This window comes from Bos javanicus, chromosome 22 (assembly GCF_032452875.1).
Source record: "Bos javanicus breed banteng chromosome 22, ARS-OSU_banteng_1.0, whole genome shotgun sequence".
Taxonomy (NCBI): domain Eukaryota; kingdom Metazoa; phylum Chordata; class Mammalia; order Artiodactyla; family Bovidae; genus Bos; species Bos javanicus.
In genome coordinates this window covers 32053299-32080071 of record NC_083889.1, presented here as the reverse complement: position 1 = coordinate 32080071, position 26773 = coordinate 32053299, and the positions used below count along the sequence as shown (strand labels likewise).

Below are 26773 nucleotides of genomic sequence, written 5' to 3'. Positions count from 1 at the left end.
TGGGAAGCTGGACTCTAGGCCTTTGCAAGCAGGATGAAGGAATTAACCTAGCCACACAAGAGTATGAGAGTAGCTATGCAGTTCTCTAGCACTGGGACTTGTAGTCTTGAAGACTTTTGAAATACGTAATATAAAATGAGGCCAAGGCTCATTCATACACATAAAGCCAGAATAATAGGGAGGATCTTTGGATGGTGCCCAGATATTTGGGCAGGGGAGCCTCTTCATGCAGAATGAAGGTCCCCTGTATCTTCAACTTTGCCATCCTGAGCCTGTGGCTTCTGCCTTCAAAGTCACAGAAAGGTTGCTGAAGCTCCATCCATCATTTCTACATTCCTGGCAGCAGGAAGAGGGGGAGGATGGAAAGGCAAAAAAGCAAGTCTCCCACCTGTGTCAGCTCCCAACTGGTATCGTTCCTGAACATCCCACAGAACACTACTTAAACTTCACTGGTCAGCAGTTGGTCAGCTGGCCATATTTAATATTGTGGGAGGAAGGGAAATGTAGTGTTTTAGCAAAGTACACTACCACCTCAAATAAGACTGGGGTTCTATTATTCAGAATGGAGGAACTGGTATCAGGTAGGTGCTAAGGTTTTAGCTTCCCAGGTCAGTCAGGGAAAAGACTCAGTTTTTTCTTGATCAGCATGTGCCTCACCCTTAGCTCCACCCTCACCCTTTGTGAGGGCTCAGAAGGCACCACCCCAGGAGCCTGTCCACTTTATCCTAAGACATATCCTTTACCTTTTTTTTTTTTTTTTTGCAAAAAAGCAAAATGGCTGTCTGGGGAGGCCATACAAATAGCTGTGAAAGGAAGAGAAGCGAAAAGCAAAGCAGAAAAGGAAAGATATAAACATCTGAATGCAGAGTTCCAAAAAATAGCAAGAAGAGATAAGAAAGCCTTCTTCAACGATCAATGCAAAGAAATAGAGGAAAACAACAGAATGGGAAAGACTAGGGATCTCTTCAAGAAAATCAGAGATACCAAAGGAACATTTCATGCAAAGATGAGCTCAATAAAGGACAGAAATGGTATGGACCTAACAGAAGCAGAAGATATTAAGAAGAGATGGCAAGAATACACAGAAGAACTGTACAAAACAGATCTTCACGACCCAGATAATCACGATGGTGTGATCACTGACCTAGAGCCAGACATCCTGGAATGTGAAGTCAAGCGGGCCTTAGAAAGCATCACTGTGAACAAAGCTAGTGGAGGTGATGGAATTCCAGTTGAGCTATTCCAAATCCTGAAAGATGATGCTGTGAAAGTGCTGCACTCAATATGCCAGCAAATTTGGAAAACTCAGCAGTGGCCACAGGACTGGAAAAGGTCAGTTTTCATTCCAATCCCAAAGAAAGGCAATGCCAAAGAATGTTCAAACTACTGCACAATTGCACTCATCTCACATGCTAGTAAAGTAATGCTCAAAATTCTCCAAGCCAGGCTTCAGCAATACGTGAACCGTGAACTTCCTGACGTTCAAGCTGGTTTTAGAAAAGGCAGAGGAACCAGAGATCAAATTGTCAACATCCGCTGGATCATAGAAAAAGCAAGAGAGTTCCAGAAAAACATCTATTTCTGCTTTATTGACTATGCAAAAGCCTTTGACTGTGTGGATCACAATAAACTGTGGAAAATTCTTCAAGAGATGGGAATACCAGACCACCTGATCTGCCTCTTGAGAAATTTGTATGCAGGTTAGGAAGCAACAGTTAGAACTGGACATGGAACAACAGACTCATTCCAAATAGGAAAAGGAGTTCATCAAGGCTGTATATTGTCACCCTGTTTATTTAACTTATATGCAGAGTACATCATGAGAAACGCTGGACTGGAAGAAACACAAACTGGAATCAAGATTGCCGGGAGAAATATCAATAACCTCAGATATGCAGATGACACCACCCTTATGGCAGAAAGTGAAGAGGAACTCAAAAGCCTCTTGATGAAAGTGAAAGTGGAGAGTGAAAAAGTTGGCTTAAAGCTCAACATTCAGAAAACGAAGATCATGGCATCCGGTCCCATCACTTCATGGGAAATAGATGGGGAAACAGTGGAAACAGTGTCAGACTTTATTTTTCTGGGTTCCAAAATCACTGCAGATGGTGACTGCAGCCATGAAATTAAAAGACGCTTACTCCTTGGAAGGAAAGTTGTGACCAACCTAGATAGCATATTCAAAAGCAGAGACATTACTTTGCCAACAAAGGTTCGTCTAGTCAAGGCTATGGTTTTTCCCGTGGTCCTGTATGGATGTGAGAGTTGGACTGTGAAGAAGGCTGAGCACCGAAGAATTGATGCTTTTGAGCTGTGGTGTTGGAGAAGACTCTTGAGAGTCCCTTGGACTGCAAGGAGATCCAACCAGTCCATTCTGAAGGAGATCAGCCCTGGGATTTCTTTGGAAGGAATGATGCTAAAGCTGAAACTCCAGTACTTTGGCCACCTCATGTGAAGAGTTGACTCATTGGAAAAGACTCTGATGCTGGGAGGGATTGGGGGCAAGAGGAGAAGGGGACGACAGAGGATGAGATGGCTGGATGGCATCATTGACTTGATGGACGTGAGTCTCAGTGAACTCTGGGAGTTGGTGATGGACAGGGGGGCCTGGCGTGTTGCGATTCATGGGGTTGCAAAGAGTCGGACATGACTGAGCGACTGATCTGATCTGATCTGATATCCTTTACCAAGGTAGGTAAATGCCACGCACAGGGGCTAAGGGAACTTCTGGTTTCTGCTGGCCCGTTCACTGGCCATGGATCACCCAACCACTTCAGAAATTAGCAAAATTCATTCCAGACCTCAGAGCCAGCAGGTATAAAGTTACTAACACTGCTTGAGTTGATCAGCAACAACTTAGCATTGTGAATAATTAATCCGCATATGAATAACATCAATAGTCATCTTTCACTGATTGTTGACTTTGTGCCAAGCACTGTGCCAGGCATTTCAGCCCCAGAGGCTTGCTGCAGAATATTAAATATGGTAATGCATGTCAGTCACAGAAGAGGTTTAGGCTAGTTTCTTATTCAATATTATCCTGTTAGCAAGTGACAGAACTAGGATTAAACCCAGGTCTTCTGGCTCCAACTCCCATGATCCTTCTAGCAACTCCCAGTTGGTTGAAGCTAAGTCATGTGTCAAACCTTTATATCAGTTACAACATAGGTTCTTGGTTGAAGCACAGACCAAGCAGGAGTGGTTTAGATTGGTTCTGGTTCGAGTCCAAGTAGAGAGTGGCCTAGCAGTGGGTGGGAGCTGGTAGCAGTGCTCTGGCCCACACAGTAGTAGAGGGACCCACACACTTTCCACCTTGAAGATCTGGCATCTCCTGGTGTGGGAGCAGGTCATCGAGAGGATATGCCTGCCAGATGACTCATAAGGTGGGCCCGAACAACTGGAAACTTCTCACCTCCCCCTCCATCCTCAGTATGTACATTCTGTCTACCATTCCTGCACTTGGCCATTTCAAGGATGCAGGCTTGAAAGAATAATATAAAAAAGGAAAGAAAGAAAAGCCATCTTTACCCAAACTTTTCAATCAAGAATTAATCACTATTATTATTTTTTGAGTCTGACAGTGACCCATCAACAAGAGAACTTTAAGAATGATGTCTTGTTATCTTAACCTATTTTACACACACTGAAGAGTTGGGAGTAACCTTCCTCTTGAGGCTCACAGGGTACAATGGTCTGCACAATGTAAGCACAACTGGGTCACGGACTCTGGAATCAAACACGTATCTTTCTGGTTCCAGATCTACTTGCAACTTTCCCCTGAAGACTCACATGTCAACTTCAGGGTCAAAATTACCTTATTTGATACATAACATCACTCTCCCTTTAACCTTCAAATTCCCAGGTCTTCCTTTCACATTGTGCTGTGCATACAACACATGTGGATTCTGCTTCCCAGCGATTCCCACATCCTGGTGCACTCACACCCTCTGCTATTTATGTCCTCAGACCTGGGGCATGACTCCCCCCTCTCTCATTCAGCTGTGACATACTCTTTTATTTTGGGGCCAGAGATCTTCACAAGTTCATCTCTGATTAAAACACGTCACTAAAAATAGCTGGGTGGCCAGGAGAAGAAAGGTGAGAGAGAACCCAGGGTGGAGCAGGAGTGTCAGCGGTATCCTTTTGAACACACGTGAGGCAACTATTTTACAGGTTGCCTTTCACCCCCAAATAGGATAGAGAACCCAGAGCTTCCCAAGTGGGGAGTACACCTGCCAAGCCCCATCTTGATCGATTGAGTGAAGGGGGTGAAAGGCAAGAGATAGAGAATGTTTCCAAATTCATTGTCTTAACTAAGAATGTTGTGTTAACCCACAGCCAGCCACATCCAAACAGCAGCAAAGCAGAGACACAGACGACAAAGGAAAACCAGTCACACTCTTCAATTTCACTCTGATTTTTACAACCAAAGAACTAGAGACAATTGTTTTTTTTCAGCTGACATTTAAGTTCGGGGTCACTTTCAAAACGTAAATGCGCTCTGGGCATCGTTCTCAGTACTTGACAAACAATTCCTTTAATTTGCAAAGCAATCTTGAAAGGGAAGGACTATTATTGTCCCAACCTTAAAGACAGAAAATCGAGGAACATAGAGGTTAAGATAACTGGCTAAGTTACAGTAGTTAGTGGGTAAGATGGGAGACACATCCAGGCATTGTCTCCAGAGTCTCTGGGTGAAATCACTGCTCTACACAGCCTCTGAATTCTCACCCTAGCTTGGTTTTTTAAATACCCTGAGTGGCTCTTTTGTCCATTGTAACAGGTGTTGACAAACGACAAGCCTGTGGGCCAATCCCTGGCCACTGCTTGTTTTTGTAATTAAGGTTTTACTTGAATACAGCTTCATCTATCATTTTATGTCTTATCTGTGGCTATTCTTGGAGAAGGCAATGGCACCCCACTCCAGTACTCTTGCCTGGAAAATCCCATGGACGGAGGAGCCTGGAAAGCTGCAGTCCATGGGGTCGCTGAGGGTCGGACACGACTGAGCGACTTCACTTTCACTTTTTACTTTCATGCATTGGAGAAGGAAATGGCAACCCACTCCAGTGTTCTTGCCTGGAGAATCCCAGGGACGGGGGAGCCTGGTGGGCTTCCGTCTATGGGGTCGCACAGAGTCGGACACAACTGAAGTGACGCAGCAGCAGCAGCAGTGGCTATTCTTGCCATGCAAAGACTGATTTAGGTAGCTACAACCCAGACCCTACGGCCTGCAAAACCTAATATATTTAGTAACCAGCCCTTCACAGAAAAAAGTTTGCTGACCCCTAAATTATAGACTTGTCAGGCATTCCTCTGATTGCAGGTTTCTTGATTATGCTATTAAATCATAATGCAGTAAATTCTATAACCCAGTGATCCCCAACCTTTTAGGCACCAGGGACTTGTTTCATGGAAGACAATTTTTCTGTGGACCATGGGGTTGAGGGGATCAGTTTCGGGACGTTACATTTACTGTGCCCTTTATTTCTACTATTATTATATCAGCTCCACTTCAGATCATCAGGCATTAGATTTCAGAGGTTGGGGACCCCTGCTATAACCAATCCACCCAAAGCCTTAGCGCATGTAGTGATGAACTCGCAGGTTTGACCTCCAGAAACTGCAACTGTGCAGAAGATGCCTGGGAACCTAGGAATCAGCAAAAATATTCCCAGAACTCCACTGAAGGAAAAAGATACCAACAAATACTCCGTAAAAAAAGACACGGAACTCATCTTGGGCTTTTACTTGGGGGAAGGTTTCAGAAGAAGGAGGAGAGACAGAAATATGCAGAGGAGAAACAGAGCAAGAGGCAACTCTTGTAACACCTAGCAACAGACATCCTGCAGTTAGAGACCCAGGTTCAAATTCCAGCTCCACCACTCACTACCAGTTTTTTAAACCTCAGTTTTCTCACCCTAAATGGAAGGAATAATCTCGTTTCTTGGTGGGGGTAGGGAGTCAGGCAGATTAACCAAGACTATAATGTATATGACATTCTTAGCACACTGCCTGGGATTTGCTAACTACCCAGAGGAGCGGTATTATTAGGAATAATGATAACTACAAAAGAATAAAAATATGTGATTATTTATACAAAGTCACTCAGCCCAAGGCAAGTCTGCTGTCAAACAGTAACAGGATGATGGCAAGGGACGAAACTGGATGCCCAAGTCAAGGAAAGTTGTAAACACATTTGTAAACTCCATGTAAAAAAGTAAAGAAGCATGTGTCACGTTTCCATCAGAAACAGTTCAAGCAAAAATATAATGTAGGTGGGCAGAGGTAAGCTGTAATCACCTGGAAAAATCACTCCAATGAAACAGATGTCTTATTCCTTGACAATGCTGTATCAGTGAACCTGCAGAAGGGCAGGGTGGAAGTTTGCACTGTGTACTCTGAGAGAAGGCAGTTAACATTTCCCATAGAATGAACATTTGCTGACAAAATACCAATTTTTAAATACCCTTTTTTCCCAGCTTTCCTCTGAGATCTGAAAAGGACCGGCGATAGTCCACCTCTATGCTTTTCCAAGCGTAATCGAGCTCAGTGCCAGACAGCGCACCAAGACCCACTCATGACTCGAACTGTTTAAAGCAGCTGCGTCATTGTAAAAATACTTTCTTACTCTTAATTTGTTTGAATCAAACTTTTGACCCTAGTAAACTGGACAGTCCATTCTTCTAGGCAGTGAAAGTACAGCTAGAGTGGGCACAGGGAAGTATATAAAACAGCATGCTTCTTTTTTTTTTTTTCTTTTCAAAATACAAATTGAATTAATTTAACACAGTTGGAGCAAATTACCATGATATGTCCTCAATTTGTGTCTTACGGTCACATTGGGACTGGGCTTTCTGTTCCCAGTCTAAGGGCACATGGTTTTTATTACTTAATCAGGGTCCTGCATTTCAACTTGCAGGTTTAAATGGATGCAATCACTTCATTTGTGGTGGCCTCAAATGCCCTTAACTTTTCTGATTTATCAAAGAAGTCACCCTATCTTAATGTTGCAAGATCTGTTTAAAACTGAAAGGTTACTTGATAGGAGAAGTTACGCTGAAGATCATTTTTTACCGCACAGCAAATAACATTACTGAAATGTTCCACCAACCAGCACACTACGGATAAAGAAGCTCTTTTAAATGCATTTATCTAAGACTTTTTAAAAAAAATTATAGTTAATTTACAATACTATATTAGTTTCAGGTGTACGATATAGTGATTCAATATTTTTATAGCTTATACTCCATTTAAAAGATAGAAAATACTGGCTATAATCCCTTGGCTGTACAATATATCCTTGTAGCTTCTCTGTGTTATACATGGTAGTTTGTATCTTTTAATTCTCTACGTTCATCTTGTCTCTCCTCCATCCCTCTGAACACGGGGAGGTGTTCTCTGAGCCCTTTTAGAAGTTTTAAAGCGAGAAGAGTGCAATGGCTGTGGATAAAGTGCAAATCTTTAATAAGATTTGAAGTCTGAGCACACGTCTGGTGGTTCATAATGTAAATATCATCCCCCACTTGAGAAATCAGAGAGGTAATTAACATGGCTAAGGTCAGTGTGCTGCTGAGATGGGATAAAAACTCAGCCTTTTGGACTCTCCACCCAGGATCACAACTCTTTCTCCCCAACTCCGCCCTCATCTGGCAGAACCCTGTTGGAGTATTACACTTGGATGAACCAGGGCCAGAGCTGGCCCTGTGATCTGGGCCTCCCATTCAGGTCACATATGGTCCCCCTGCTCTTTGGTGAGGACTGAATTGATGGCGAGGCTCAGTCAGGTGCAACAAGGGAAGCCAGAAAACAATCCTCAGGCCTCATCCATTGTCAGGTTCCCTACCGACGCTGTCGGCTGTTATAAGCACCAGCTGGAAGATGGATGCTGGTATTCCAGCAAGACCTTTTGAAAATCAGGAGGGGCAGTGATGGGCCCCATGCTGTGGCAGAGGCATAATTATTTCCAATAACTGTCTCTCTGGGCTACTTTGTGACTTGCTAAGGAAAGTGCCTCCTTGTTGCAACAAAACATTCAGTGTTTATTTGCAGGAGAAAGGGGTAGGGCAAGGGGCCAATTCTGAGCCCATTTCTCATAAAAGGTCACAATGCTAAAAACTGTAGTCTGGTCATGGCTTATTCAGCAAAGCAGAAATATAATCATCTCTGGCTGAGGGTTAGGATCTGTTTTCGGGGGCAATATTCTCAACTGAAACAAGATGAGCCATTAGCATCTCTGGTGAGGTATGCTCTCTGGAGAGAGAGCTGAGCCTCTCTGGCTGTGACTGTCAGGGATAACACAAAGCAGAGTCACTTGCAGCATGTTGTCCAAGAACACAGACCCAGCTGACTCTGAATTCCAGGTCTGTCACTAACCAGCTGTGATTCTGAATGAGGGTGCAGCCCCTCCAAGCCTCCCTTTTCACCTCTACAAAGTGTGAGCTATTGTGGCTCATGGTGGAGACAGAATGAAATATATACTGTCTGGAAAGCACGTGTCAAGTAGCTGGCACTGATAGAGACACAGTCAATGCGGACTATCAGGACCAGGCAACGGGGCTTGTCTTAGAAGACAGAGCTTATTCTAAGTGAATGTTTCAGTGTGTTGATCAGATTGTTACTGAAATTTCCACTTTGTAGGTGCAGGCATTTTTTTTGGAGTCTTATCTGCTTCTTGCACCCTTCTTCATGCTCATCAAGCCTGTCTGGAAACTCTCAACTTGCTGCTACGAATCTTTCAGACCAAACCAAAACCCCACCCCCTCCTGCTACCCCACTGCAGCATCTCTGGGGCAGACCATGGTCTCTGTACCTCTCTCTCCTGTGTTGCACTTTCTGTGGATGGGGGAGTTTACCACCCACCTTCCTTCACATCTTTTCTCCCCAATCAGCTTAAGCTTCTGGGAAGTGGGATTCCATTTCTCTATGGTTTTGTTTTTTGAAAAATAGTTGATGTATGATATGTTGGAGAAGACTCTTGAGAGTCCCTTGGACAACAAGGAGATCCAACCAGTCCATCCTAAAGGAAATCAGTTCTGAACATTCACTGGAAGGACTGATGCTGAAGCTGAAACTCCAATACTTTGGCCACCTGATGTGAAGAACGGACTCACTGGAAAAGACCCTGATGCTGGGAGAGATTGAAGGCGGGAGGAGAAGGGAATGACAGAGGATGAGATGGTTGGATGGCATCACCAACTCAATGGACCTCCAGGAGTTGGTGATGGACAGGGAGGTCTGGCATGCTGCAGTCCATGCAATCCATAGGGTCGCAAAGAGTCAGACACGACTGAGCGACTAAACTGAACTGAATATAAGTTACAGATGTACAATATAGTTATCCACAATTTTTAAAAGGTATGCTCTATTTATACTTATCATAAAATATTGGCTATATTCCCTGTGTTGTACATATATCCTTGTAGCCTATTTATTTTACACCTAATAATTTGTGCCTCTTAATCCTCTACCCCTATTTCTCTCCCTCCTTCCCTCTCCCCACTGGTCACCATTAATGTGTTCTCTATGTCTATGAGTCTGTTTCTTTCTGTTATATTCACCAATTCGTTTTATTTTTTATAGTCTACATGTAAGCAATAGCATGCATATTTGTCTCTTTTGAACTCACTTCATTTAGCATAATACTCTCAAAGTTCACCCATGTTGTTGAAAATGGCAAAATTCCATTCTGTTTTTATGACTGAGTAGTATTATTCCATTGTGTGTATATGTGTGTGTGTATATACATGTGAAGGAAAAAGCCAACCCAATACATCACATCTTCTTTATCCATTCATCTGTTGAGGGACAAATAATGCTGCTATGAATGTTGGGGTACATTCAGTTCAGTCACTCAGTTGTGTCCGACTCTTTGCAACCCCATGGGCTGCAGCACGCCAGGCTTCCCTGTCCATCACCAACTCCCGGAGCTTGCTCAAACTCACGTCCATCGAGTCGGTGATGCCATCCAACCATCTCATCCTCTGTTGTCCCCTTCTCCTCCTGCCTTCACTTGGGGTGCATGTATCTTTTCAAATTAGTATTTTTGTTTCTTTCAGATATATACCCAGGGGTGGAATTGCTGGGTCATATGGTAGTATTATTTTTAGTTTAGTTTTTTTTTTTTCCTTCAGAAACCTATAGACTGTTTCCCATAGTAGCTGTACCAATTTGTATTCCTACCAATAGTGTAAGAGGGTTCCCTTTTCTCCATATCCTTGCCAACATCTGTCACTTGAAGATTTTTTGACAATAGCCATTCTGACAAGTGTGAGGTGGTATTTCATTATACCTTACATTTCTTCAAATCCTCAACACGCAGCATGTGTCAAAGAATCTTCTAGGTTCTCTGATCCCTTCCTAGGTGAAGTATGGTCCACAGACCAGCGCCAATGACATCTCCTGGGGGCCTGCTGGAAATCCAGAATCTCAGACTCCACCCCAGATCTACTGAATCAGAATCTGATTCCCAACTGAGTCTTGTGCACAGAGTTGGACAAACATTGCTCTAATCCAGCATTTCCCAGACTTCAGTCATTCACATCTTCCCTTTTATAGCTTTTGCCATTTTCCAGTACTACCCACCCTATGTTTCACCTAATATATATTTTTAAGTGATTTTACATTGACACTGTCTTGCTAGCCTCACCCTAAGCAATAATATTGTCTGTTAATAATTTATTAGGCGAGGCAAGACGAAATTTATTATTTAATAAAGTTTGAAGTTCTGAGTGTAAAAACAAATTATTTTGGCACACATTAAAATAATCACTGAAGTAAAATGGTTCTCCATCTATCACCTAAAATTTACTCATATACCCCCAGGAGTTTATGTACCCTGGTAAGACAGTACTAGACATTTTATAGCTGAATTAGAAGACATCTTCCCAACTCCAGATCCAGTATTTCCAGTTCATACCTGCTCTCACCTTGCTGGGTGGATGCATTTGTCCTCAGTTTACCAATGGTTGTGGAAGGCAGAAAACCTTGGTTCTGGCCTGCACCACCCTTAAATAACTTGCCAAGTCACATCACATATTGGGGTCATTTTTGAAGGCTGGCCTATCTCAAAACTCCCTTCCAAGTCTAACAATATCACATAATAAATGAGAGCAGAGGCTCTGAAATCAAAATGACTGGGGGTTGCAAGTAATGGCTTCATTACTTGCTAATGTCATTAAATCTCGGTTTTCCTCATCTGGAAAATGGGAGTAATAACAACAACAAATGGCCATAACATTCAGATCACAGGACTTCTAAAAATAAAGAAAATGATAGCTAAAAAAATTCTTAGACTTAAATGCGGCATATAGTGTTCAATTAAAAAAACATAACTATTACTATTTTTCCTAGCTTCATCAAAGCACAAATAATAGTTAACATTTATTAAATATTTAGTATGTAGCAGGCACCACATGAAACAATTTTATTTTATCCTCTATCCACACAATGAGGTAGGAACTCTGATTCTCCCTACATTAGAGATGAAGAAATTAAAGCACAAAAAACGTTAAGCCACTTTCCTTTATATTTTACCATGTAAACATGCATCCTCTTGCATTGGTAGATGGATTCTTTATCATCAGCGCCACCTGGGAAGCCCTGGCACGCATTCTTAAATATCATTTAATCTTGCCTGGTAAGAGGAGCTCTTTATAATTTAATCTATTAAAAAGACCCCTAATCATGGCCCCCCAAAACATCCTTTATAGGTAAAGTAACCATATAAGTTATCATTCAAACTGGAGTCACAGACATTAACCAGGACTGACCCAGGTAAGCCAGCATGATCACCTGACTTCCAGGATCCTCTGCTGGAAATGAATATTATTCTCATAGCCAAACACACATAGGGTCCCCTTCCCACTGGATACTTGTACATAAAGTGACAGAGGACAATTAAAAGCAGCACATCCCCAGGGGTGAAGCAAAACTGACTCAGATAAATACCTGCAGGCTGAAGAGCTGCCAAGCAGAGAATTTATTCACCTTGGGCCTTAAGGAGATGTACTCTTCAAAGAATTTTCTGGAAGACACTACCAAAATAACCATGGTCATCACATTCACACAACACACTGACTAAAAGAACTGCCTCCCAAGATTTGCACATGGGTGCAAAAAAGAGATTTGGGGTCTGCAATGGGTTTTAAATCAGTATATCTGCCTTTTTTTGCCCCTCAGTGTCACCGGAAAGTATAGACACCACCATCTCTTTGACCTGTTCTACATTTTGATCTGCAAATCTTGACACTGACCAAGGTAAAGTGACAGCTAAAGCTTTCCTTACACACACGAAAAATCATAGCGAAAACCTATCTGCCTGAAAATAAATCAGCTTGTCCTCCATTATCTTGGGCATCAAAGAGAACAGAAATCAGTCTATGTTGAGTTAGGCACTTGTGTGTTGTGGCGAACATTCGTTCACTTCCCAGCAATTGTATTCACCTGGAGGTCAGGGCCTCCCGCATCCACGGTCCACAGGGCCTGGGTGGGACTCCCACTAGGGCAAAGAGTTTCCTTCAGCCAAGCCAACTGGGCCAGTCAGAACTGGTGCTGAGACGTTTTGTTCAGCAACTGGAGAAGGAGGGTTTATGCTTTTTCTCTTGGTCTTGAATCTGGAATTGTGTAAACCGGCAACTGCTACCATCATTGTCACCCAACAGGGAACAAAAAGGAAGAAAAAGGCAGAATGAAAGATAAAAAAATTAATCAGATCCTGAAGTCACTGTTCAACCCTGAGGAAGATGCTCTTGAAATCAGTCTTACCTATGCACCTTTTAGAAAATTCAATCTGTATATATGGGATATATATATATATATATATATATATATGTCTATATTCTAATTCTATTTAAATTGCGTGTTTATCAACTTATAATACAAACACATCCTGTGGCAGTGACTTGCAAACTTTTTCATAGCAAATCATAGTGTGAATTATACTTTATCCAGCAAAGTGTACACACAGTCTCAGATTCAGGACGGACTCAAAGGTTCATGAAACTACAGAAACTTTACTGACATTAAGATGATGCTGATATTTTCTGTCCCTGTAACACTTAAAAGGAAAAAACTGATGTGACCCACTAAACTGATCTCCTGAACTTCGTTTTGAAAAACACTGCTTTATAAGATTAGGTTAAAAATGGATTTCACCGGAAAGAATGAGATTTTTTAAAACTGACACAGGCTATTGAGGAAAATAGGAGGTTTGGCTCCTAAACCAAACATCTAGCAACAGAAAATTGCTACTTTACAGTTTCTTTCTGGCCACACAGGACAGGCACTTAACAGAAAAGAGAAAAGAATCTTAATGACCGAGATATAAATGAATTACCAAAAAAAAAAAGGTATGTGGCTTTTAAAGCAAAACAAAAACCACGTCTACATAGAGAGAGAAGAGAGATATCTAAGGAAATTAACACCCAAGTGCTGCTGATGAGCTGAGTTACATGATTTAATAATTTCGCTGAACCTCAGCAGTGGCTGAGTATTTTAAAATAGTGCCTTCATGATAACATCAGATCTCTAGGGCAGATTTAGAGGGAGGGATGGAGAGAGGGAGGGAGAAAGAGAGAGAAATTCCTTGCAGTATAAGACTGATGCCTTCATTTAAGTGTGTAATGTGTGTAAAATAAAAATGAAGAGTTCCTGAAGTTTCAGACAGTTACTGCAGGCTGGACAAGACAGGACATTTTTGACGGGGGTGGGGGAGCTGACAGGATATTTTTAACTGTTTTCCATGTACCTTATTTGTATTGTCAGTTAGCCAAAATTTCCTTTTTGTCTGCTCAAAAGCACTGCAGAGTCTTGATTCAATCTGTGGACTCAAATGGACAGCTCGGATTCTCAGGCTTGCTAGAAATAGAGGCCAGTCCAGTAAACAGTCCTGAGAAAACTGCATTTCCACTCCAGAGAGGCTGGTGAACTTAACTCTGCCCATACTTTTCTAGCTTGTCAGGCTCATGCACAGTTGTCTGCCTGTTTGAGAAGCCATTAACTTTCCCTCCACTAACATGCAAATTCAAAACCATTATTCATTTCCAAACCAAGTGAAGTTTAAGACAATCGCTTGCATGCTCGGAAGAGAGTTCTGAGAACTTTTTCCCAGGGATCATGAAAAACAGACCTCACTATAATAGTAGGTTAGGTGGATTTCCATCATCATAGTGTTCAAATGCATTATACCTGCATTACTGAATTGAAGCAAATGAAGTGTTTAATTAATATCTTCGGATGTCATGAGGAAATGATAAACCTCTTATGTTCAAGAAGTTCTTGGAATTGCGTAAATACTTCTGGCCATCTTTTAGAAAACAATAATAAGCACTGTTCAAAAGGTAAGGGTGAATGTGTGCGTGTGTGTGTGTGTGTGTGTGTGCGTGTGTCTGCGTGCATGCACATGAGTGCAGGTACCTTCACTCTTTATATCAAATTTTTCAGATACACAAAAGAAGTAAGACTCATAGAGTTATCAATATACCCATCGCCTAGTTTATGACATTGAATTTAGAGACCAAATTATACCCTGAGTGTTTACCTTGGTTCAGCCATTCTTTTCAATGTCATTTGATTTAATCTTATGAATCCATTGTTGTGTTGTAATTATTTTTGCTTCATCATTATCAGTGTCACCACAACACAGCCTTGTTAGAGGCACTGTTATGGTTAAAAGCCTGGCATTTGGAAACAGACCTGATGTAAATAAAAAATTATCAGTGTAACTTATGGCAGGTTACTTAACCTCCCTCGAGGGCTCAGTTGACCACTCCGTGGACTGTTTATGATGGTCCCAAACTGCCTACTGGGATGCCTGTTTCATAGTAAATTCTCTTAAGCACCATTCCTAAAGGGTATGTGTGTGCTTGTGCTCAGTCACTAAGACGTGTCTGACTCTTGTGACCCCATGGATTGTAGTCCGATAGGCACCTCTGTCCATGGAATTCTCCAGGCAAGAATACTGAAGTGAGTTGCCATGTCCTCTTCCAGGGGATTTTCCCGACCCAGGGATTGAGCCGGGGTCTCCTAGGCAGGCGAGTGTGTATGGGGGATTAAAGAGCAGTCTGCTGAGGTTAAGTAAGGTGAAGCTGCTTCTCCCCCGCAGAGGTTTGATAGGGAAGCTCCACAGACACATTCTCTTTACGACAGGAAACAGCATGCCAGGGACCGCGCTAAAATCCTGCACCCAACCTCCAAATGAGTTGACAAGTTTATGGGCAAACACTAGCTAACCTTGAAGGATCAACAACCTTTCCCTAAAGACTGAGGCTGTCAGCACTCCAGGGTCGTTCTGCCCCCACCCCCACACCCTCCAGGGGCCACCTTCCAGATGCTGCTGTCTGGGTACCAGCAAGCAGACCGAGTCGGTTCGCAAAGTTCAGAGGAGTTGGCTTTGGTATGCTTACAAGTCCTAGCAGATCGCAGGAATGTTCACGATAATTATTACCCCACCCAGGAGCGCCCAGCCCAACCCTCTCACATCTGGAAGGAAGCGGCCACACAAAGAACAAGCGAGATCTCCTCCTGCGGCAGCGTTCTCAGATCCGGGGAAGGTTTAATACAAGCTCTCACCCCTTTTGTGAACAAGACCAGGCACTGCTCGGCAATATCGTTCGGAGTACAGATCATTCAACGCAAAGGAAGAGTTCATCCCCTAGCCCAGATCGAATGGAATTTCCCAAAATATCATCTTTGTTTTTCCCTCCCTAGACAAAAGTAAAAAGTGAAATATTCTAGAAAATAGAGAGGGAGCGAACCACACGCATACAGCCTCTTCAACACAGCAGCGGCTAGGGGCAGACACACCTATTTGAAAAGAGCAGCCAAACCAAACCCTTAGCATTCTCTGCAGACGCAAAGGATTTCCCCCTTCCACTCTTCTCGCCGCTTTTTGAAAGTATCTCTGGGCAGAGGGATCTGGGATTCATCAGCATTTCTCCCCACCTCCCACGAACGCGCGGCAATCAAAGCACATGGTCTCTGGCGGCGCGTTTGCAAACCCCACCAGCGCCAACGCCCAGAAACCGCCAAACTTCCTGTCTCCACACTACCAAAGCGACCGAAGCGCCGCCGCGCCAAGTGCCCTAGGGACTCCAGCGGAGGCTGCAGGCAGCCAGGGAGCGGCGGGGCGGGGTTTCCTGCCGGCAGGAGCGCCCGGGACCCGCACCTCCACTGGGGGTCTCCAAACGCGCGCGCTGCGCCTGGAGCGCACGGGAAGCGGCGCCGTGGTGGCGCGTCGCAAGGTCGTCCCCCTCAGTGCGCTCCGGGCACCCGGGGCAGTCATCCACCTACCTGCTCTCCCGCTTCCAGCCTCGGGCGCTCGGCGGACTGTCGACCGCTACTTTATTGTCTCGGCTGCTCACCTCGCAGGACCTGGGGACCCGGCTCTGCGCCAGCTCCGCAACTCCGCTCTACGTAGCGCCTTCCTGGGCGGCTGCTTTCTTCCTTCTCTCTGCCCAAGCTCCTGCTCAGCACATGAGCCGCGCAGCCAGACTCCCGGACTGGCAAGGCAGCCAGCGCCTGCCGCATCCCCCGACCCAGGGTTGCTAGTCGCCCCCGCCGCCGCTCTCCGCGCGTCCTCGCTTGATCCACACTTAAAGCTGCGCTCCAGGCCGCCCTCCTCGCGTCCTGTAGTCCTTCCGTCCTGCCTATCTCTTCGCTGTCAGCCCCGGCTCTGGGCTCCCTCTCCCCAGCTGCCCCCTCCCGCCGCCTCTCCGGGGGCTGGGGCGGCCGCTGCCAATGAGACACTGCTGAGGCGCTGTTCCGGCCCAGTCATTGTATCGGGAGGGGAAGAAGGGGAGGGGGGAGCGAGAGAAGGGAGGGGGCGCCCTCGGCCCCCGCCGCGCGGCTGTGGGCTGGGCTCGTCTTCCCGACAGAGAAAAGGCGCTGGTGCCAAGGGGCGCGGAGCGGTTGGCGCTGCCAGGAGTGGGGAAAAGGGAGGGGGTCGCCAGCCCGCGCCTATCTTCTCTCCCTCCGGCTGTAAAGCACTGGGAGGGACTTGATTCCGCTTTCCAGGTTTCAAGCATCCCGACTCGACTGCCCTTAGAATAAAGGGAATAAAACACCGGCGGCTGCAAGAGGCGCAAAATCTAGCCAAGGATGGGACTGGGTCCGACTAATGACTTAATTTGAGATTCCAGCAAACTGGTGTTTCGGCTCTTGAAAGAAAGAAACAAAAAGAAGGAAAGAAGGGAGGGAGTGTACAGAGAAAGAGAAAAGAAAGAAGAAAGAGAGAGGATGACACAGAGAGGCAGAGACAGATAAAGAAGAGGGGTGAAAGCGAAAGCCTCCCCAATGCCAGGCAGAACAGTTATGTGATTCAGGAGTGTTTTATTGTGTTTTCTTTACAGATGAAGAAAGGAGAGAGAGGGGTTAATTCAAAATCGCTAATAAGTGGCAAGACAGGGGTTCCAACTTGATCTGATGCTGAGTGTAGGATAGCAAAGAAGAGAAGAGGAAGAAGGGAGGACCATTGGTGAAGGATCTATTGAGGTTTTCCTATTGTCTCCAAATGAGTTGGCAAGTAGAACCCTGGAGTACACGGGACAGGGCCGAGAGAAAATATTTCTTACACAGCTTTAAATGTGTGTCCCAGTTCCACACCCACTACTCTATACAATATGAATGAATTCATTTTTAAAACTCAATCCACTTTGAAGAATATTTTGTGACTACTACACAATTATACAGCTCCATATTTTTGTGAATGTTTTGGTTGAATCATCCAGTATCAATATTTGAAAGAGACTTGCTTCTGTTATCCTGGTATTGGCATTTCTCCTCCTCCTCCTCTTCCTTTTCTTCTCCTTCTTCTCCTTATTCTGACCACCAGCCTACAAAAAAAAAAAAAAAGGATGGTAAAGGGGGATAGAGGGGCTGTCTTGATTTCCCAGGCCCTGGCATAGCTGCTACTGACATGAAATGACAAGCAAAATCAGTAAAAGCTTGAGATGGAGTAATGTATAATATTGTATCTGTGCAGTGTGAGGTTTAATTAAATTTTCTTCAGGTGTCAGAATGGATTGCTTGCTTTTAATTAAATAGAAGATATTAAATGAATAGCTAACATTTATTGAGTGCCTATTACATGGCCCCCTGACCTAAGCTAAGGAAGCACTTTATTTGGTTTATCATGTCATTTCATTCTCCTGAGAGAAAGGAGTTGACCTGGAAGCCCCTTCAGGCCAGGGTTTATGTTTGCCTAGTTCAGTTCTTGCTGCTGCTGCTAAGTCGCTTCAGTCGTGTCCGACTCTGTGCGACCCCTGAGATGGCAGCCCACCAGGCTCCCCTATCCCTGGGATTCTCCAAACCAGAACACTGGAGTGGGTTGCCATTTCCTTCTCCAATGCATGAAAGTAAAAAGTGAAAATGAAGTCCCTCAGTCGTATCCGACTCTTCAAGACGCCATGGACTGCAGCCTACCAGGCTCCTCTGTCAGTGGGATTTTCCAGGCAAGAGTACTGGAGTGGGATGCCATTTCCTTCTCCCAGTTCAGTTCTTAGCACATTGCAACTCTCTATCAGCTGAGTGAAAAGATCCCCATTTTGCAGAGGAGGAACTTGAGGCTCAGGGAAGTTTACTGCTCCACCCAAGAATATGAAACTAGAAAAAAAAAAAAAAAGAATATGAAACTAGAAAGAGGTCATGCCTATATTTAAACTTGGGTCTGCAGACTCCTTAACCACCATGCCATACTGTCTAGTCAAGGAGAACAGCAACACAGGACCACAGGTAAGGGGACATTGCAGAGATCAATGCTTGCTTCGCCCTCATAAATGAGGGCATAATTTCTTTGGAGAGGAAGCCGGTACATGTAAAGCAGTCGCTAGAGAACCACACGAGAGTGTAGGGCAAAGCAGGGCCATGCAATGCAGGGGAGATGAATAGGATAAGGCTGAGCACCTAAGAAGTTGCTTGGAGCATATTTGGGGGAAAAAAGTGGACACAGTCTTGAATGTGAAAAATGCAACATAAAATATGTCAGTAAGGTTGGTCTGGGTCAGAGCAGTCCAGGAGAATTTTCCGGAAGATGTGGGATGTTTTCTGGGTTTTCTTAGTGCAAAGGGGCTCTGCCTTGGCAGTGGGAGCTCCAGGGCTGTTTTCTCTGGGTTGAAAGCCCAGCTTTTCTAAATATTCAACCTAAAATAGGGATAATAATAATGCTGACTTTGTAAGTTATTGTCAGGACTTAATTTGTCAATATACAGAAAGCACTTTAAAATTTTAATTTATGTATTTTTGGCTGCACTGGGTCTTAACTGTTGCACTGGGACTTTTTTTGTAGTTGTGGCAGGCGGGAGCTACTCTTCACTGTGGTTCATGGGCTTCTCACTGTGGTGGCTTCTCTTCTTGCGAAGCACGGGCTCTAGGCTTGCAGTCTTCAGTAGCTGTGGCACACAGGCCTAGTTACTCTGCGGCATGTAGGATCATCCTGGACCAGGAATCAAACCAGTGTCACCTGCATTTACAGGCAGATTCTTAACCACTGGACCAAGGAAGTCCTAAAAAGTTTTAATAGTGCCAAATCATGGTAAGGGCTTCTCTGGTGGTTCAATAGTAAAGAATCGCCTGCAGTGCAGGAGATTTAGGAGATGCAGGTTCAATCCCTGGGTCAGGAAGATCCTCTGAGAAGGAAATCACAATTCACTCCAGTATTCTTGCCTCAGGGCTATCCTGGGGGCTCAGAAGGTAAAGAATCCTCTTGCAATGTGGGAGACCTGGGTTTGATCCCTGGGTTGGGGGAGGGCATGGCAACCTACTCTACTATTCTTATCTGGAGAATTCCCATTGGCAGAGGAGCCTTGGAGGGCTATAGTCCATGGGGTCGCAAGAATTGGACATGATTTAGCAACTAAACCACCACCACCACCCCATGGTAAATGCTTAATAAATATTAGCTCATAATATTAAAGTGGGTATTATTATAATAAAGTACAGCCAAAAATAAATAAAATTTTAAAGTGCTTTCTGTATATTAACTAATTCAGTCCTGACAACAATGTACATATTATTAAAGAAAGTATTAAAGTGACTTTTTTTACCAACTTAGTTTTCCGATAAACCAATATTTATAAAATACCAGGAGCCTGGTGGGCTACAGTCCATGGGATCGCAAAGAGCTGGACACTACTGAGCGACTAACACTTTCATTTTCACTTTCAAAAATAGCTAAATAAAAGACACAATACAATAGAACCAAGAAATTATTTTAAATTTATTCTTACCCTAGTACAGAATTATCAACTTGGGCTGCAAATGAGAGGGGATGGTTTTGTTTTTGTTTTTAATACTCAACACAATCACAGTAGAATATCCGAAAGTGGAGTTAGGCTCCATAGGTGCAATTAGTTACAGCCACAATTGGGAACTACTGTGAAGTTGGTATGCCTAGGAACTCCCTATAGAGCTTGACCAAACCTAGACTCCTGGACCTCAGCTCCAAAGGCTCATGGAGGGACTTGCCTGGTGGTCTAGTGGTTAAGAATCTGCCTAGTAATGCAAGGGCACAGGTTAAACCCCTGGTTGGGGAACTAATATCCCACATGCCAAGGGGCAACTAAGCCCATGTACCACAACTACTGAGCCTGTTCTACAGAACCTGTGAGCCGCAACTACTGAAGTCCTTATGCTTAAGCCCACGCTCCGCCACAGTGGGAAGCCCATACATCCCAACAATGAGTAGGCTCCACTTGCTGCAACTACAGAAAGCCTGTGCACCAATGAAGACCCAGTGCAGCCAAAAATAAATAAATATATCTTTTTTTTTAAAGAAGACTCCTTGACCAGAAATTTGTATTTTTAACAAGGTTTTTTTAATTCCCATTGAATGAGAAACACTGCTTCGCCCTTCCCCTACACGATTTGTCTCCCACTCAATGTCAAGGTTCACAGATATTTTTCCACCCTAATTTAACAAATTTTTGTTATGAATCCAGCTCTCTGTTTGAATTTATATTTAATTAAATGAACATTTATACTAATTTCACATAAATCTCTGGAACTGGGGTATAAAGATGAGTAAAACCCTTTTCTCTAGCAAGGGATTTAACAATTTGCAAGAAAAGATGCAAACATGAATAGCTGTACTAATAAGGCTTCGGTGTTTTGAGTGCTTACCATGAGCAAGGCCCTGTAACAAGTGCTTTATTTCTAGGCAAGGTGAAAAATGATATATATATAAAAGAGAAATTCAAAGGATGCATTTGAGTGAGGAAAACCAGAAATGGCTTCCTAAAGAAGGGAGCACTTCCAAGCTGCTTTCCTGAGAGAAACTGTTCCAGTTACACGAGAGCATGTTCGGTGACTGAACAGAAAAGCAGAGAAGCCCCGGAGACTATAAGTGTGAAGAAGCAAACTGAGAACTTCTCAAAAGTGACAAACTCATGGTCCAAGTAAGTAACAAAGCAGTGAACTAGACAGGTGTGAAGCAATGGGGAATGGTGAGACTGTGGCAAACTAGAGAATGCGTTCTCCCCTTCTAAAGGACACAGCCACTGTCATTCCTAACACACTGCTGCCATGTGGGAATGTTGGTCTCACTGATCAGATGTTTTGATTTTTCAACCAAAGCTGGAAATTTGGATTTTGACATGAAATCTCCCAATGTTTAAAAATTCTTGACACCAACCAAAAATTTCAAAATATTCTGTACATAAAATGAAAGATGTCTTCAGGCTAAATCCATTTATGGACCGCCCACTTATGATCTATATTATGGGTTTGGCTGGAAGAAACATACCCAGAGAAAAAACAAATAACAACTCCTATACTTTTGGGATGACTCAGTTCAGCTCAGTTCAGTTCAGTCGCTCAGTTGTGTCCGACTCTCTGTGACCCCATGAACTGCAGCACTCCAGGCCTCCCTGTCCATCACCAACTCCCAGAGCTTACACAAACTCATGTCCATTGAGTCGGTGATGCCATCCAACCATCTCATCCTCTGTCATCCCCTTCTCCTGACTAGTGAATATTTAATGCTGGTTTGGGCCTTATGTAGAAACACGGCAACAACCAAAATAAAACAAATGGGTCTTGACTTTCAGAATCTCAGAATTTAGTTGATGAGGCAAGACAATGCACAGGAACAAAATGACAGCAATAAGCAACAAGAGCAAGCACTTCTGCCCTGATAGCCTTTCCAGTGAAAATGAGGGCCTCACCTATTGCTCTGTGCATAATAGAATGTTGAAGCTTGAGCTTTTTGGTGCAAGACTGTGCTAGAAATTCCCTGGACTCCCACTTTCAAGCCCTTTATGTTCTGTGCAGTATAAAGGAATGTGCTTTGGTATGTGTATCATGAGGTTCCGCCACTGAATTAATGAGAGTGTGCTTCATAAATATTTTATTTCCAAAATAAAAAGGTTTATGTATGCATGTATTTGTTTGTGCTAGAGGTAGATATACACTTACTGGATGAGTTTTTGACAATGAAAAAAAATACACTATCACTGTAGTATTCAATCCTCTTAGCTTCAGCAACATTGTGCTTTCCAAAGATCTCCTGCTGAAAACCCAGATGTGGGAAAAGAACATATATACTGCTTGCATAGTTTGTGGCTAAAAGCGTGTGGATGGGCAAATGTTTCTTAATTTATAATAAGAAAAACATGCTCATGTTTGTTAAGCACATTATGGATGTGGTCCCTTTTAGTTATTAATAGCAACCCTACATAAGTCAGCATCTTGTTCTCGCCATACTACACACAAGAAAACTGAGGCCCAGAGAAGTGAAAGGATTTGCTAAAGATTACACAGCCTGTAATGTGTATGTGCTAAGTTGCTTCACTTATGTCCAATTCTTTGCGACCCTATGGACTGTGTCCACCAGGCTCCTCTATCCATTGCATTCTCCAGTCAAGAATACTGGTGCGGGTTACCATGCCCTCCTCCAGGAGATCTTCCTGACCCAGGGATTGAACTCACGTCTCTTGTGTCTCCTGCATTGGCAGGTGGGTTCTTTACCACTAGCACCACCTAGGAAGCCCACACAGCTGGTAAGTCAGGTGTTAACATTTGATCCCAGGTCTTTCTGACAGTGGGAATGGAGGTCTTCCCCACCACAACGTGAGATCTAAACTTTTTTTTTATGATTTTGTTATTAATGTAATGACTTGGATAGATAGGACTATTTTCTAGATTCACCATAGGGATTTTAAAAAATTGCATCTCAGAAATATTATCCATATTAAAAATGACACTTATATAGCTAGTCTGTTGTTTAAGATCAGTTACCAAGAATCACATTAATGAGACTAACAGCCATCTCTTGATACACTCTAAGTTACTTCGCCCCTTCTGAAAAGGTACCATGTATCATGCATTTTTGTGTAAGCCTGGACACACTCTGTCCCTGAAGGCACTTAGTGAGTGAGTGAGTGAGTGAAGTCGCTCAGTCATGTCTGATTCTTTGCGACCCCATGGACTGTAGCCTACCAGGCTTCTCCGTCCATAGAATTTTCCAGGCAAGAGTACTGGAGTGGGTTGCCATTTCCTTCTCCAGGGGATCTTCCCGACCCAGGGATCGAACCCAGGTCTCCGGGATTGCAGGCAGATGCTTTACCCTCTGAGCCAGAAGGGAAGGCACTTAACGCACATGTAAATAACAAAAGGATGACCTGTTACTTCATGCCTCTGTGGGGAGAGTTTATTGTAATTGATGCATCATCTTTCCCTTTAACCTCAGGGCCTTTGCACATGCACTGAGAGGAAATGAAAGCCTCTCCTTTCACTAACCTAAGGCTGCTGTGTTTTTATAGTCAAATGTGGCACAAACATATGAAGTTATTGTGTACAATCTTTGCATACATCACAATGTAAATCATTAAATAAGTACTTTGTTTTAAGTGTGCTAATGATGATGTCCTGAAACTAAAAAATTAGAAAACTTAAATGGTTATATCTAAACACAAACTAATATTAGGGTAAATCATAGGAAATTGCCTTGTTGTGGTTAAAGGTCACGTATCGGCAAATTCATAGAGTTCAACCTAGTAGGAAGCTGTTGCTGATAATTAGTTTTGAATGTGAACTTGTGTTCTTAGGCTATTTGCCCTCGCTTCCAGATTATAGAAGTGATATGCTTGAATGGGAACCTCACAATGATGCACACATAATTATCTTTTTTTAAAAAGATTTTTTGATGTGAACCATTTTTACAGTTTTTATTGAATTCATTATAATATTGCTTCTGTTTTGTTTTTTGGTTCTTCAGCTGCAGAGCATGTGGGATCTCAGCTCTCAGGCCAGGGATCAACCCCACACCTCCTGCACTGAAAGGTGAAGTCTTAACCACTGGACCGCCAGTGAAGTCCTCATAACTGTAATCTCCTTTGCGGGTACATCACTAAGCCCTTTTTATATGTGAAAAGGCTTTTTAATCATTTTCTTTTGGCATTTCACTGGCTGAGACACCGTGGAGAAAGGCCAGCCCTGCAGTCCAGCTCCTTAGTGAAGAGCGTGAGCACTGGGGTCCAGGGAAATCTTAAATCAGATTGTTCAGAGACTATCATCTTTCCTGCCAAAGGCCAAGGACGGTCCTTGGGAAATAAAACAAATGTCCTTTAGCAATTCTGCAACAATGTTACTTAATCACAAAGATTCCAATCTTGTTGGAGTAGATCATTTAGTAATGACTTTGGAAATAACTCACTTTCACTGAAGAGGTTGCAAACTGGTATGTATTTTGGCCTGTCTGGTGTTTTCTAAGTTGCTCATGGTTAAAACTTGAATATGTTAACAGAAACCTCTGGATTCATATGTGTGGGTATACTTGAGTGTCTTTGGTGGAAAGATTTAAAGTCCAAGCTATATAACTTGATGTTGTTCTGTTATTTCTGAAAGGAGATTTTAAAAATGTTAATCTAGATATGCTAATTTTCTATAAACAGGCCACTCTTTAATCATTAGACTTGCTTTTCATGTTTCTAGGATTATTTCATCAAAAATTCATGATTTCCTTTAAAAATAAATAGAACAGGGAAACAAAATTTCCATTAGCTCAACATGTTTTTCCTCCACACTCCAGAAATGACTGTGCTGTGCTGTGCTGTGCTTAGTCGCTCAAACATGTCCAACTCTTTGTGACCCCAAGGACTGTAGCCCACCAGGCTCCTCTGTCCATGGGGATTCTCCAAGCAAGCATATGGGAGTGGGTTGCCATGCCCTCCTCCAGGGGATCATCCCAACCCAGGGAGTGAACCCAGGTCTCCCACATAGCAGGTGGATTCTTTACACTCTGAGCCACCAGGGAAGCCAAAAATGACTAGAAGGGCTCTTTCAACTTGGTGGTGATATTGTTTCAGCTTTCCATATGTCTGGTTCAGTTGGAAGATCCTGTTGTCATGCTGCAATCCCTTTTTAGGGTCAAGAAATGATTAGATTCGGAAGAATTTAAAGAACTTTTGGTCCATAGGTTACAAATTCAAAGCTTTGAAGGGCAAGGCAAAAACACAAATAAGTACATTGGGTCAAGTGTGTGACAATAGGGAAGAGTGGAGACTGTGGCAAATTGGAAAGCACATGCCGTGTCTACAAAGATCTCCACTAACAATAACAATCCATGGTTGAGAAACAGTGTTGTCAGAATTGCTTTTCGAGAGAACCCAGAATTCTGGATGCTTATTAAAATCTCTAAATTACCAAATGTTGACAACTAGTTTGAAACCATTTTAAGCACTTGGCCAAACAAAAACATATTTGCAAGCTTGAAACAACTCAAGGGCCTCCAGTTTGTGACTATTGATCCATTCCAACTCCCTCATTTTGCAGATCAGGAAACTGAGGCTCAGAGAGTGAGGGTGACTTGCCCAAGGGCATGTGGCTATTTACTGTGGAAAAGAAAGGGAAATCTTGGCCGCTTGGCTTCTAACCTGGGGCTGTTCCGTTACAAACATCTGCTTCTATTTTCTTGCTAAGATTTAAATAATGTTCTAATTATATCATTTCAAATGTTGTACATTGTTTAAAAAAACATGATGATGATATTCACTGGCTTTGGAGCATATAATTTGCAATAAATGGCTTTTATTGACATGGTCACATAACCTAAATTGGTTCTAACATTTATAACACTAGTATAAATCTACTTCCATTCATGTATCCAGAAAACTTTCTGCCTCTCTCCTCCCCTTCATGTTTCCTACCTTCATCTCTACTGGATCTGCCCAAATATAGAGAAAAACTAAAATATTTTAGAGGATCCACGTTGACTTCTCTACCATGAATAAGAACTAGGTGGGCAGAAAAAGAAAAATACACTTGTGAATCAATGACTGTAAAAATGAAGCCATGCATGCAAGGCATTTCAGGGCAGTTTGCTTGTTTTGCCAAAGCAAACATAATACACAGTAAACTTGTAAGGAACCCAGTATACTTTGAAGGAGTGGGATCATGTCTGTTAGAGTTTCAGTAACTGAAAATCTCCATTATATATCTGAGATTTTTTTTCCTCTTTCTGAAAAAAATTTAAAATACTGAATAATTCAGTTTAAAATACAGAATATAAGAAACATTTTTGCAGCTACCCATCAGGATTGGATGCTTTAGCTTTTTTTTTTCCTTCCCCATCATCCTTTGTTTTCAATTAGAAGAAATGAGTTTCCAGAAAACTTGACATTCCCCTTGCCTTCTCTTCCCCGCCTTATTCTTATCTCTAATTCCCAAGAAGCAATTACCATCCTGAATTTTGTATGAATCCTTCCAAATTTCACTATAGATATATGTTTCTATTTATATTATATAGTAATATTTTATCTGTGTTATTTGTGTTTTTGAATAT

At 43.0% G+C, this 26773-nt stretch overlaps 1 protein-coding gene across 1 annotated transcript in view; it reads right to left on the bottom strand.

The window, feature by feature from the left end:
* The window catches only part of FRMD4B (FERM domain containing 4B), a 358627-nt gene extending 342249 nt beyond the window's left edge, over positions 1–16378 (bottom strand). The window contains exon 1 of the mRNA XM_061396423.1: positions 16291–16378. The gene's annotated coding sequence lies outside the window, so the exon portion shown is untranslated. The remainder of the gene's footprint in view (positions 1–16290) is intronic.
* Positions 16379–26773: the final 10395 nt, after the last annotated feature.